Here is a 13,427-nt window from a genome sequence, read left to right on the forward strand (position 1 = left end):
AACATACCGCCCATCCACAGTTAACCCCTTCAGTGTCTCACACTATAAAAGAAGACAAAGAAACATAAAAGACACCAACTAATAAGAAACAATTACGGATAACCGAAGGATAAAAGGGACCATCAAAGTGGTACCATAAACAAAAAGCACAAAAAGTAAGTTAAAATAATTAAATACACTAAAAACCATAGAGGAACCCGAAGTATAAGGAAAAGGGGGTGGAGCTATAATTGGGGAAACTGCTGGATGGAAAACTATAAAAAGGGTGCAAAACTAAGGTTCTCATTAAGGCCTTGTGGGGCCACGGTGTCCAAAAGGAAAATCCATTTAGATTCTCTCTGTGCCAGGATCCGTCTCCAATTACCTCCCCTCGCATCAATGAGCACCCTATCTATCGCTTTTACCTTTAATTGGGATTCATCGCAATCATGATGTTCTTTAAAATGCCGAGGGATGGTTTTCAATTTGCCTAGGTCAGTTTCCTCCTTTGAAGCTCTGATGCCTAGGACATGTTCACGAACCCTTACCTTCTTGTTCACGTGTGTTCACATTTGCACTGGGTTTTCACTTTTTGCACCATCTCACTATTATGTTGAATTTTTCTTTTCATGTATATATATCACTTTTAATCATGTGCATTATACATTCATTTATGTATTATTCTGTATTATTAGTTATAATTGATTATGTATAATTTTTGTGACACATTAGACACTGTTGTTCATATGTATATTTTTTTTTTTGCATTTGTCACTTCCTTATTTGCCTGTTGAATATTGGGTCTGTGCAATATATTTATGCGTTTTTCGCTATATTAATTATAGCACTAGGTTCTATCCCGCTCTACATACTATTATTATTCATGATGCATAGTTTGCACACACTATAATGGGCTTATGTGCAATACAAGTGAGTTGGTTTTTTCCTATGCCCCTTTCCAAGATGTATTACCCACTATGCCGCTTTCTCCGGTGCCAGGCTTCCCTGTTCTGCGTATGCGCACATATTCTACTTGTTCAGTCCCTATGCCGGCTGACGCGCGGGTATTCTCGCGATGCTTCGGTGTTCCCGCGCATGCGCACTACACCTCCGGGCCGCGGCCTGTGTTTAGCGCACACCGCCAGTCAGTCGCTGGTCTTTTAGGTACGTTTGTTTACATGGCATTGGTTAGCACTCAGGTGGTAATTACTTTGTGTAGGTTCCTATTGGCCTATGGCAGCTTAAATACAAGACTCTCCCAACACATAGCACTCCCCTTGATAAAGCCTATCGGCGAAACACGTGTCGGGGTCTGTGGCTTGTACTTTTATCTTGTGGTATGGTATATTTACTACCTTGTTTGGATTATAGATTTGGCTGTATGTAAAATATATTCTTCTTTCTACTCTTGTTTTCTCCTCATGCCTCATCTTGTTATGGATTGTATAACCTACCTCTAAGCTCTCTGTTTTCTGGCTATCCCTCCTTTTGGTCCACATGTTATTGTCCGTACTTATATGTATTTTTATGGTTACAAATAAAGATTGATTTTGTGAATTTATCACTAGCTATATGGTTATTCATTGTTTTTTGTCCAAACTTTTTGGTGCTATATACTGTGCTGGTGGTGTATAGGCTCTCGCCACTGGCCTCTTTCTCTTTTTGTGACCCAAGAGTAAGCCAAGGCCCCTAATTTTACCACAAAAAACCTGGGAAATCCTATTGACTCGAATATAAGCCGATGGTGGGAAATGCATTGGTCACAGCCTCCCCAGTATATAGCCTGCCGGACCCTGCCCCATAGTATATAGCCAGCACCTGCCAATATCCCCCAGTATATAGCAGCCCCCTGCCTTAGTATATAGCCAGCAGCGGGGGAAGCCAGAAAGGTGAGTTTTGAAATATTTTTTGTACCCGAGTATAAGCCGAGTTTGGGGTTTCAGCACATTTTTTGTGCTGAAAAACTAGGCTTATATTCGAGTATATAATTGAAAAACTCTATGTCATTCTCTGGCATTTGGCAAATATAAATAATTTTGGTAATCCTAGTTGACCTAAAACGGCAAAGGTTTCTTCTGGTTTATGTCAGATAGTGAGAAAAACAGGCATTTGTGTATATTTATATAGTGTATGTAAATTTCTGCTTTCAGTTGTTTATGCAGGGTGGAAGAATTTAAGCTAAGTTAACAAACTTTTTTCAGCGGTATTCCTGACGTATTGTTAGATGGCGGGCTACATTACAATGCAGCCCATTCTGAAAGTGGAAGGGGGAGTGAAAATTGTACATTGTATGTACAGTTACATCACTGAGGTACATTAAAGGTCTAATGGACACTGAGGATGGAGGCCAGACAGTGGCAACCATTTACCTTAGGTTATTATTGATGATGCGGAAATATACCTTTTTTAACAGCAGCCAGCCGGATGAAATAGCTTACTCTGAACAGTCGTAGTGACCAAAAGTATACTGTTTGGGCCTTCATCTGACAGTATTTGCCTATACACAAGTTCAGCTTTTTTGTCAGGAGCTTTACTGATGTACATTCTGAACATGTGAAAAAACGAGATGTGAATATAGCCTAATATTCCATTCTATGGTCATTCTGTATATGCAGGATACGAGTAGACAGACACACATAAAAACAGACACTTACGTTACATACATGATCTGTTTCCACTAGTTCCCAAAGCGGATTAGTGATGCCTAGTCAGGAGAGATTACAACCATATTTATATATACTGTTGTCCTCAGTCAATGGGGGGCAAGGAGCCATAAGCAATGTGGCAACTATAAGTGTACAGTATAAGACGAGACAGCCCTATATAGGGGAAACTAGGTCAAGGAGCACCTACAATTTTGCACTATATAAGGTAGAGGTAACATACCACATACTATGTAGACTACAGGGTACACTATATAGATTACAGGAGACAAAGTTTATTGTGTGGGCTGAATTGGAAAGAGTATCATCTGTGATTCATCAGATTTAGTTATACTATAATAACATTTACAGTGTACAGAGCATTTATTTTGAACAAGAACCTACCGGTATCATTTTTTAAGTCAATGGCATTTCTCACACCTTGTGCAGTCTGGTGGGGCCCATTGTATCATCGAGGGACTTTTCACAGTGACTTTTGTTGTATTCTTGGTTTGGGTTATTCTATTGTTTATCATGGTCTTATATAGCTGTTGATAAATTAGTATCTGCAGTTTTGGAGCAATGCACCTTTAAAAACTGATCACATTGACCCAGCCTGACCAAACAGATCCAGCCTGAACACTACTGTGGTCTGTCTGTGATCCACAGAATGTGAAGCATTCTGTTTCGGAGACCGACCACACTCCCGGAGACAGGATTCATGGCATCATAGTGATATAATTATGATCACAGTTTGATGCTGCTGTTTAGCAGAGAAGCAGAAACACTTTGCATCATATATAACTATATTGGACCGTGTGATTGTACCTTGAAATATGGAACAGCACAGACCATGGCAGTCAGAGCCACTTTCATGATGGAAGTGCAACTGGTGCAGATGAATATCCGACAGAAGACTCTGGTGGGCCCCGACTGGTGTCATGTCATGGCTGCTGGGGGCTCTGTTACTATATTAACTAGGTGGGTCCTGTCAATATATGGCTTCTGTGGGGACCCTGTGACTTTATGGCTATAGTGGGGACCCTTTGACTACCTTGGCTACAGTGTACACCCATTGGTGGCTTATGGTGGCTTTGGGGACACTGTAACTATATTAACTACTGTGGGGGTAGCCTTAGGCCCGTTCCACACTTGCGAGTGTGATGCGATGAACTCTCATTAAACTCGCAATGTATGCTGCCAGGAACGCACGGCCCGAACAGTGCCCACCGGGAGTGAACAGACATCCTGAGTTCCCTCCCGGTGTGCAGCGTTCGGGCCGTGCGTTCCTGGCAGCATGCGCTGCGAGTGTAATGTGATGCGCCGGAGCCGCGCACACGGAGGCGGGGACGCGCTCGGCTCCTGCCGAAAATTTAAAGGGCCAGCGCACCGCTAATTGGTGCACTGGCTGAACACCTCACCTTTAAGAATCCTGCCTCTTCCTGTGTCCCCTGCCGGATCTTTGTGCCTCATAGCCTTAGAGAAAGCTTCCCAGCGAGTATTCCTGCGTTCCTGTGTATTCCTGCGTTCCTGTGTGTCCCCGCTCCTGAGTCCTGTGTTGCCGTGTTGCCTAAGTTCCTCCGTGTTGCTGTGTTCCTGGGTTACCCGTTTCCACCTACCTGGACCTCCTGTTGCTGACCCCGGACTTGGACTTGACGTTGCATCTCTGCCGCCTGCCCTGACCCTGTGCCTGGACCTGACTACGAGATTATCATCCGCTAAGGTACCTCGACCTCGGCTGCCACCGCGGGCTAGCCGCACCTGGGAACGACCTAGTGGTATCCTGCTGCAGCAAGTCCAACCCGCTTTGCGACGGGCTCTGGTGAATACCAGGTGCCGCTAGACTCCGGTCCCGGGTGGTCCAGAGGAACCACTGATCCTAACAGTAAGATTCGGCCATGGATCCCGTCGAGGTTCCGCTTCCCACTCGACCAAACTTTGCCGCCATAGTGGTCCAGCAATCCCGGGAGATTGCCGCTCAACGCGAACAGCTGGATCAAGTCACCACCATGCTGCAACAGCTGCTAGCCGCCCAGCAACAGGTTCCCGTGTCTGCTCCCGTGGCTCCTGCAACCCCGGTCTGCCTTCCTGCTGCTGAACCACGACTACGGCTGTCTATTCCCAGCAAATTTGCGGCGATGAAACGCGTGGGGTTCTCTACCTTCCTGTCTCTCTGTCCACCTCCATCACCCTGTGCATTTGTTCCCATGAGGATGATCTAGCTGGGTATTGTATCAGTAGGGCAGGTTTCATACACTAGTATATATACTTTTCCAGTACAGATTATTGTGCACTTGTCCACCGTTCTTTGCAATTCTTTGGTACTCTAGCAAATCACATTGGTGGACAGTTTAAACCAGGGGGTGTTGAATCGCTTTTTGACCAGTGAGAGCTATGTACATATACCTGCTGTACCTTTTTAGTGTTTTTATTGTATTCATGTCTTGTCTTGTTTTCTTCATTGATTATTATTTAATAAAAACTGTGTTTATATATTGGTCCAGTATATGCATCCATCTGGTGTTGCATCCATCTGGTGTTTATTACAGATTCAGGAAAATGGACGCACGATCTTGAAGAATGGCACCAGACTTCATCCTCGTCTGAGAACGCACCTCTGGGACCGCGACAGGACCGAGTAAGTAAATCTGCCCCAGAGTGCCTCTTGGACTGGGAGTTGGGGTCAGAGGACTTGCCACAGGGGCAAAGGATCGTAGACATCTCTTCAGCTGGTTCCGGTGTACCCGGAGTGTTGGATGGTCTCCTCTTGAAATCTCGTAGACTTCAGGGGAGAGACTGTTCCTAACTAGGTATGGCTCACCCTCCCAATCCCCATCTAGTTTGCTGGTGGGATGGTTATTTCTTAGCCACACTTGTTCCCCAGGGGCAAGAAACTCAGCGCAGGCATTGCAGTCAAAGTCTCTTTTCTGTTTGTCTCGGGCCTCCTTCACCCAGAGATCCACAATTTCTCCGGCCTCCGCCAGGCGCCTCTTGTGTACCTGGACCCAATCAGTCTGGGGGAGTAGGATTAGGAGTCAGGGGCTTCCATGTTCAAAGCCATATCAGCGGGGAGATGGCCATTTCTCCCGAACATCAGATAGTAGGGAGTGTACCCTGTGGAGCAATGGGTGGTTTTATTACACAGGCACACTAGCTCCAGTAGAAGTTTCGGCCAGTCAGCCCTTTTCGCAGCGGTCAGGGTCCTTAGCATGTTAATGAGAGTCTGGTTCATCTTTTCACAGAGTCCATTACCCTGCAGGTGGTAGGCTGTGGTTCTCAGCTTCTTACAGCCATAGGAGGTATACAGCTCCTGGAACACTTGAGACTCAAATGCTGTTCCCTGGTCCATAAGGATTTTCAAACCCCCAGCTGCCTTATCGGGGCTTCATTCTCTGTCAGCTCATTGAGAACACCCCATATATGAGCTTCGAAGTACACCGATAATCATAGCCTTTATTAATATAACTCCTCCCCCGTCCCTACTCCTTTCAAACATTTCAGGAACTTCTAACATACTTACTGTCCTAAGAGAGTGTTCCGACCACCCCACTCCTTATAGTCCACACTCCGACTTCATAATAGATGCTCCGATCTCTGGATCCTCCGCTTACGAGACGACGCATGCACATGGGATACTTCTACCCCTCTCACAGTGGGCAGGCGCGCTCTCCACTCCAGACCTATTTAAACTCCCGGCTGACGGCGGCAGCACACATTTAGCTTGCTGCTGCTGACCGGAGAGGATCGGACAACCAAACATGTAAGTTCCTCCCACCTTCCCCTATCGGCCAACAGAGCCTAGTCTAGACACTGCCTGAACACCATTCCCGTTCTCACCCTCTCAGCACCGCAGGGACCCTCGGACACTAAATCTCTGCCCACCGGTCTCCATCAGCTTTAGCACTCTAAAGGTCAGTTTTAACAATTTTTTTCCCCCACACTATGACCATTAGCTACTTTATCCGACATAATTTTTCCTACTCTCCTTTCAGCATGTAAAAAACAGTCTCCATTTAGGAAAACCTTATATCTGATATCTATACACAGAAAGGTCAGAATACCTTCTTTCAAACCCTATGTGAATAAAAATATTCCATTAGTTATCCCAGTCCATCTTGGTCATATAATGTTTTTAACTTATTATGAATTTTTTATGTTTTCCATTGTAATCATTTTTTTATGATTTCTATTGTAACGGCTTTTTACATGAATATATGAATGTATTTTAAAAGAAAATTACATGTATTGTACACACTCCCCATGTCTTAAATGACTCTCATGAAAGTTTTATATATGTATATATATATATTAAATATTGTTGAAGAAATATTATCTCCTGTTTATATAAACATATTTTTATGATTATATCAAATCCACAACAGCACATTTACTATACTGTTTATATGTAGATACATACCTGACAGTATGCTTCTACACATTACAGAATGCTGTGGACCTGAAGAAGGGGTCAATCCGCCCCGAATCGCGTCGTCCAAAATCCCAATGCTGATATTTAAAACTAAACTGTTCTTATATGCAATAAATGTCTTGTTATATGAACCATCTGCTTCTATGTATATATTGAACCAGATAATTGTACAAATCTTGGCAAAAGCAGCGCAACCAACTACTGGTAACCTTTCCTATAACCTACTGTAATATCAAGACTCCCTCCTGTACACCAGAGTATGCAGCAGCTTCAGATACATGTCCCTGTGGGAATATAGAATATCATTCCCAATAGAGACACAAAACCCTATGATGTTTTCACTCCCATGGAGCGCAGTGTGACCCTTTAAACTACTCAGTTAGTAGATGGGATAGGCTAGTCATGGACAGCTATAACCTGCATGTGTTTTTGCTGGGGGTGACGCTGTGTGTACATGTGTTACTAGGTGTAGCTATTTATATCTCTAGATTTTACTTTATTGAAAAAAAAATTGTGAGGAGGGCCCCCACGAGTTTGAGCCCAGGGGCCCCCACCACCCTTGATCTGTCCCTGCTGGCGCAAACTGGTGCTTTAACTGAGTGCATTAGTTTTTTTTCTGGTGCACTCAGTTGCAGCGGACACAGTGCAGCCATGACACAAAACTGGCACAACCACTTCAAGAATACATTTTGCACATGTACCAGAAACCTGTTGAATGAATGTGCCCCATGATGTTTAAAGGATGTTTTATACCAGTATTTTTTAATTCTTCTTTTAAAGAGATTGAACAACAAATTACTCCATAAGAAAGGGGAAAACAGTCTGATGGGTGGGGGATCAACTGCTGGGACCTCCACCATTCACTAAAATAGCGGTCCCTTCTCACGTACTAAGTGCTAGGTCTAACATGGAATCCTACCACTCCATTCATCACTGAAAGAGCAGTCGAAGATATTCAAGCAAAGGGTTTGGCAATTTGCAACCGTTCCCACAGCACTGAAATAACGTTGTGTCAACCAAGTGTCAAAGCTCAAAAGATTCTATGATATAACCTTAACAATGAGGCAAGGTCATTTTTGAAGCCAATCACGCCAAACAATGTAGTGGGCTACAGCCTGCCCATAGTCATAATCCACTTTGGAAAAGGTTGTCTTCAGCCACCATTCTGCCTCTGTGATAAGGGATTTTCAATGCCTAGGGATAACTGGCATTGCAGCAGCCAGGAAATAAATAGCACAGTTGGTTAAATAGTTATTGGGCTAAAATATATTTACATTTCACAAGATCAGACATATTTGGATACAGAGATTTGAAGGGAGGTGATTTGAGCTAGACCCAAGCTCTGTAGTATACCTTTATTCCCCATTAGTGAGGCTAATATATCAGCTCCATTTACATGGAAGACCGGCAATAAAAAAAAAAAAAAAAAAATTATGTTTCAAGGCTTTCCAAGGGTATTATGACTCCAAAGGCGAAAGAGAAAAAGAAGAAAATTGTTAATTATTTAAATAATACATTTCTGTACATACAGTTGTAGCCCACTGTGGCTTTGTCTTATTCAAGGTAGTGCAATTATGCAGTACATCCACAACTAATAATTTGACAAACTCCATTTTAAATTAAATAGCATACCTATCAACTACCACAATTATTATTATTTGTACATGGCAAAATTATATATATCAACACATATTATTCTTAGATTGAGCTGGCTTTACCTTACTAAAATGTTAATGTATTGTAGTTTAAATATTTATATGTTCTTCTTAGTCTTCGGTGAAATATATAGTGCACTTAATCTTAATTAGATGACAATGCTCATTGCATTTTGAATTGATTTTTATAGACAGAGCTTCATAAATTATCAATATTGCATTTTATATAATTTTGGCACTGAAAATGTCAGCAGAAGTAAAAAAAAAATAAAAAAAAATTTCAATATTCATGTTCAGTTGCAGACATGGCAGTTCACAAAACGTTTCTATTATAGTAGCTTTAAAAAAATCGGTAAAGGCAAAATCTGCCAGCTATACAGTTGAAAAATCTTTTATTTGTGCAAATATTAAAAAAAAAGGTATTTTAGTCTTAATGAGTTTTCCAATTTTTCGGACTATAAGACGCACTGGACCATAAGACGCACTTAGGTTTTAGAGGTGGAAAAATAAGAAAAAATGTTTTTTTTCCCCAAATAGTGCGCTAAAACATTTAATAAAGTAACAGTAAAGTAGCGGCGCCTTACAAGCGGTGCAGCCATGTTTCTCTTTGGAAAGGGGTAGGGGCGAGCAGCCCTCAACCCCTCCTTCTCTCCCAGGCATCAATGTGTGCCCGCCGTGCTACGTACGGTGGGCACACGTTCATGTGAATATAGCCTAAGGGGACTGTGTAGGGCAGTGATGGCGAACCTTTTAGAGACAGAGTGCCCAATCTACAAACTTAACCTTCTTTTATGTCGCAAAGTGCCAACCAGACAATTAAAGCAGTAGCCTATTGATCCCAGCTGTATCACAAGTTTCGATCGTATTGGCGTCCTGAGGACGCCAATACAATAGAAAGAAGATGGAGAAATTTGGATTGTAGCTTCCTTCCAGGGTTCTCTGAAGAGGAAGATTAAGGGAACCCGTGCAGGAGCTCCAACGATAATCCATCTCTGTCCACACCTTCTCGCTTCTTGTCTAGCCCTGGCAGCCAAAGAGGTGTCGCTTTAAAACAGCACTGAGCATAGCATGTCCATATCTTGGACCGCAGGAGGAAGACTTGAGGTGAAGGCATGGGTGCCCACAGAAAGGGCTCCGAGTGCCACCTCTGGCACCCGTGCCATAGGTTCGCCACCACTGGTGTAGGGCATACTTTTATTAGGGGTCATTGTGTGACATTTGGTGAAGTTTTAATAGTGTACTGTGTTTGGGGAGAATTAATGGGGAGACTTTATTAGGGGACATTTTATGGGATGACTCCCGTGCCGACACTACAAGTGTTCTGTCAGATTCAGCCCTATACAAAACACATGGTGGTCGGGGGGAGTGTCGTTTCTTTGACCCAACACTAATTGGCTAGGGCTTGGCTAGCAGCAAGCTCAGCAAACCAGTGTTGGGGGCAGAATTAGTGATGGGAATTACGGCTCTTTAGAGCCACCTAGTCAGGGGGTCTCAAGAGTTACCAGGGCTGTATAGGTATGAGTATATGTGACAATGGTCACAAGAGCTTACAATCTATGAGGAGGAGGGGGACAGCAGGTGACAGTGCTTGTACAATGGTCACAAGAGCTTACAATCTATGAGGAGGAGGGGCACTGGCGGTAACAATGCTTGTACAATGGTCACAAGAGCTTACAATCTATGAGGAGGGGACACAGGAGATGACAGTGCTTGTACAATGGCCATAAGAACTTACAATCTATGAGGCGGAGGGGACACAAGAAATGACAATGCTTGTAAAATGGTCACAAGAGCTTACAATCTATGAGGAGGAGGGGCACTGGTGGTGACAATGCTTGTACAATGGTCACAAGAGCGTACAATCTATGACGAGGGGACACGGGAGATGACAGTGCTTGTACAATGGCCACAAGAGCTTACAATCTATGAGGTGGAGGGGACACAAGAGGTGACAATGCCCACAAGAGCTTACAATCTATGAGGAGGAGGACACAGGAGGTGACAGCGCTTGTACAATGGTCACAAGAGCTTACAATCTATGAGGAGGACGACACAGGAGGTGACAGCGCTTGTACAATGGCCACAAGAGCTTACAATCTATGAGGTGGAGGGGACACAAGAGGTGACAATGCTTGTACAATGGCCACAAGAGCTTACAATCTATGAGGAGGAGGACACAGGAGGTGACAGCGCTTGTACAATGGTCACAAGAGCTTACAATCTATGAGGAGGATGACACAGGACATGACAGCGCTTGTACAATGGTCACAAGAGCTTACAATCTATGAGGAGGAGGAGGACACAGGAGGTGACAGAGCTTGTACAATGGTCACAGGAGCTTACACTCTATGAGGAGGAGGACACAGGAGGTGACATAGACTGTAAGCTCCTGTGACCTTGTACAAGCACTGTTTGGGAATTGTTCAGTTTCACACACCTGTGAGCACAGCAGGCACATGGCAGCACAAGCCCTACCCAATAAATAAATAAAAGAAAAGACAACAAAGCTCTTTTAGATAAATAATGGCCGTGGTGCTTATTAAAGGGTGACATAAAATTAATCCATTAAATAATTTATTAAATAAATTAATTAATTACTAATAAATAAATATTACTAAAGCAGAATAACTTCAATTTTATAAATAAGAACCCAGTCCACCCAGCATTGCTGGGTGACAATGCCCTAATAACGAACACCACAACAGTTCTTATAGCAAAAAATTGGGGAGGGAGGGTGGGTCTCTTCTTTTCTTGACAAACGACGTCTTCTGGCAATCGCCACCCGGCAACAGCTGTTTAAGTACTTTTTCTCCTCAGCGCTGCAGCCAATCAAGAAGATGCCGACATTTATCTGCCCGGAGACCCCGAATATTCCAGAACGGATAAACCAACTTGCATACTATCAGAGGAGGGTCAGATCATACCAAAAAACCCCAAAAAGCAACTAAGAAAATTCAACCTTGATATATAATTAAATCATTAACATTAAACAGGGAGGGCTATGCGGCCATGTGTCTCCCAGATTAGTCAATCCTGGGGGGCCCCTTTTTCATGGCAGCACAAGCCCTACCCAATAAATAAATAAAAGAAAAGACAACAAAGCTCTTTTGGATAAATAATGGCCGTGGTGTTTATTAAAGGGTGACATAATTAATCCATTAAATAATTTATTAAATAAATAAATTCATTACTAATAAATCATTAAATATTACTAAAGCAGAATAACTTAAATTTTATTAATAAAAACCCAGTCCACCCAGCATTGCTGGGTGACAATGCCCACAAGCCACGCGCTACAAGCGCGAGGCCCCCCCAAAACACCGCAGCTATAAATCTACTATGTTTTCAAAACCAGTATTTAGAATATCATTCCCAATATCGGACAAATGAACAAAGTCAGATATGTACAAGCTGTACTCGAAACCCTCTAACTCTACGTGTCTATAACTGAAACCGCCTAAATTGAGGAGGTACTTAGCCACTGCCCTATTTATTCTTTTCCGAATTTTTTCAATAAACGTACATTGCCCAAAAGCATAAATGAGCCTAGGTACTATTTCCGAAAAGACAATAAAAGTGTCAGGAAACATACCTTGTATCAACACGAAATCCCTCTTAATGGCCCACAGCAAATTCATAGTTTTCAGTTTACCTAAGTCATTACCTCCAAGGTGTAAAATTAAAAGATCTGGGGAAGGCAATGACTCTGCAGATTCGCGCAATACCCCCAGCAACTCCTTCCACTTTAAACCCCTTTTACCTATCCAGGAGACAAAAAATTGCTTCTCATTTAAAGATAAATTAACAGTATACAGTCTAGCTTCAGCCCGCTTCTGGGCCCAATATACAAAAGAATGTCCCACTATCCAAATAATAATACGACGATCTGTAAAGACAAAATGAATGAGAACCTATGATTAACTCAGGTCTAACATAAAGTCTAAATCTACTGGATGACCATCCACCAATATTTTTAATTAATCCCTCCCCGAGCCCCAAAGATGCCGCTTCAGTTGCAGCTCCTATATGAAACGAATGTGCAGAAAACTTATCTTCAACAATACCCAACTGTTGAATACATTTTTTCAGTACTGCATTAAACTGGAAACCGATTAAGAAAGATGAATAAAGAGATAACTACCTACTGCAGGCCTAATATTCAACCAGGATTTTATATTAGCAACCGGACACAAAGGTGAATCAACTAACCTAGCTAGCTTAATGACAGCTCCACGACCACTCTGATCCGTTTTTGAACGACGAAGCAGAATCCGCACAAAAAGGGGGCAACAAAAAACATCCTGTAACAGCAACCCCGAAGGCTTATACTTACTAATAGAGATCAATTCACTAATTCTAAAGGCCCCAAAAAAGGCGAAAATAAAAGCAGCATGAAACAGAATCACTTCAAACGTATCAGAACATACAACTGGCAAAACTTCCCATATTTTATTCAGTAATGCAAAAGAAATAGGTTGTCTCCTAACCCGCATAGGCTCAGATTTTCTATAACCCTTAATTAACTGTGTTACCAAGAAATGAGAAGACAAAGGTGATAAACCCCTTACCTTAAAGAAAAAGGAAATACCAGCTAAAGTCTTCAATATATATGAAGATGAAAACTTCAAGGTCATGAGAGAACATACAAAACTCAAACATACATTTAAATCATCAGAAAAACAATCAACCTTATTCTCCTGGCAAAAATAAAACCAACGTTGC

The 13,427-nt window shown here is 42.6% G+C and overlaps 1 long non-coding RNA gene across 1 annotated transcript in view; it reads left to right on the top strand.

Moving 5' to 3' along the window:
• LOC140121587 (uncharacterized) overlaps positions 1-13,427 on the top strand; it is a 41,331-nt gene that overhangs the window by 24,794 nt on the left and 3,110 nt on the right. Inside the window, exon 2 of the long non-coding RNA XR_011854132.1 lies at positions 5,171-5,259. This is a non-coding gene — a long non-coding RNA (uncharacterized lncRNA). The remainder of the gene's footprint in view (positions 1-5,170; positions 5,260-13,427) is intronic.

This window comes from Engystomops pustulosus, chromosome 3 (genome assembly GCF_040894005.1).
Source record: "Engystomops pustulosus chromosome 3, aEngPut4.maternal, whole genome shotgun sequence".
NCBI lineage: Eukaryota > Metazoa > Chordata > Amphibia > Anura > Leptodactylidae > Engystomops > Engystomops pustulosus.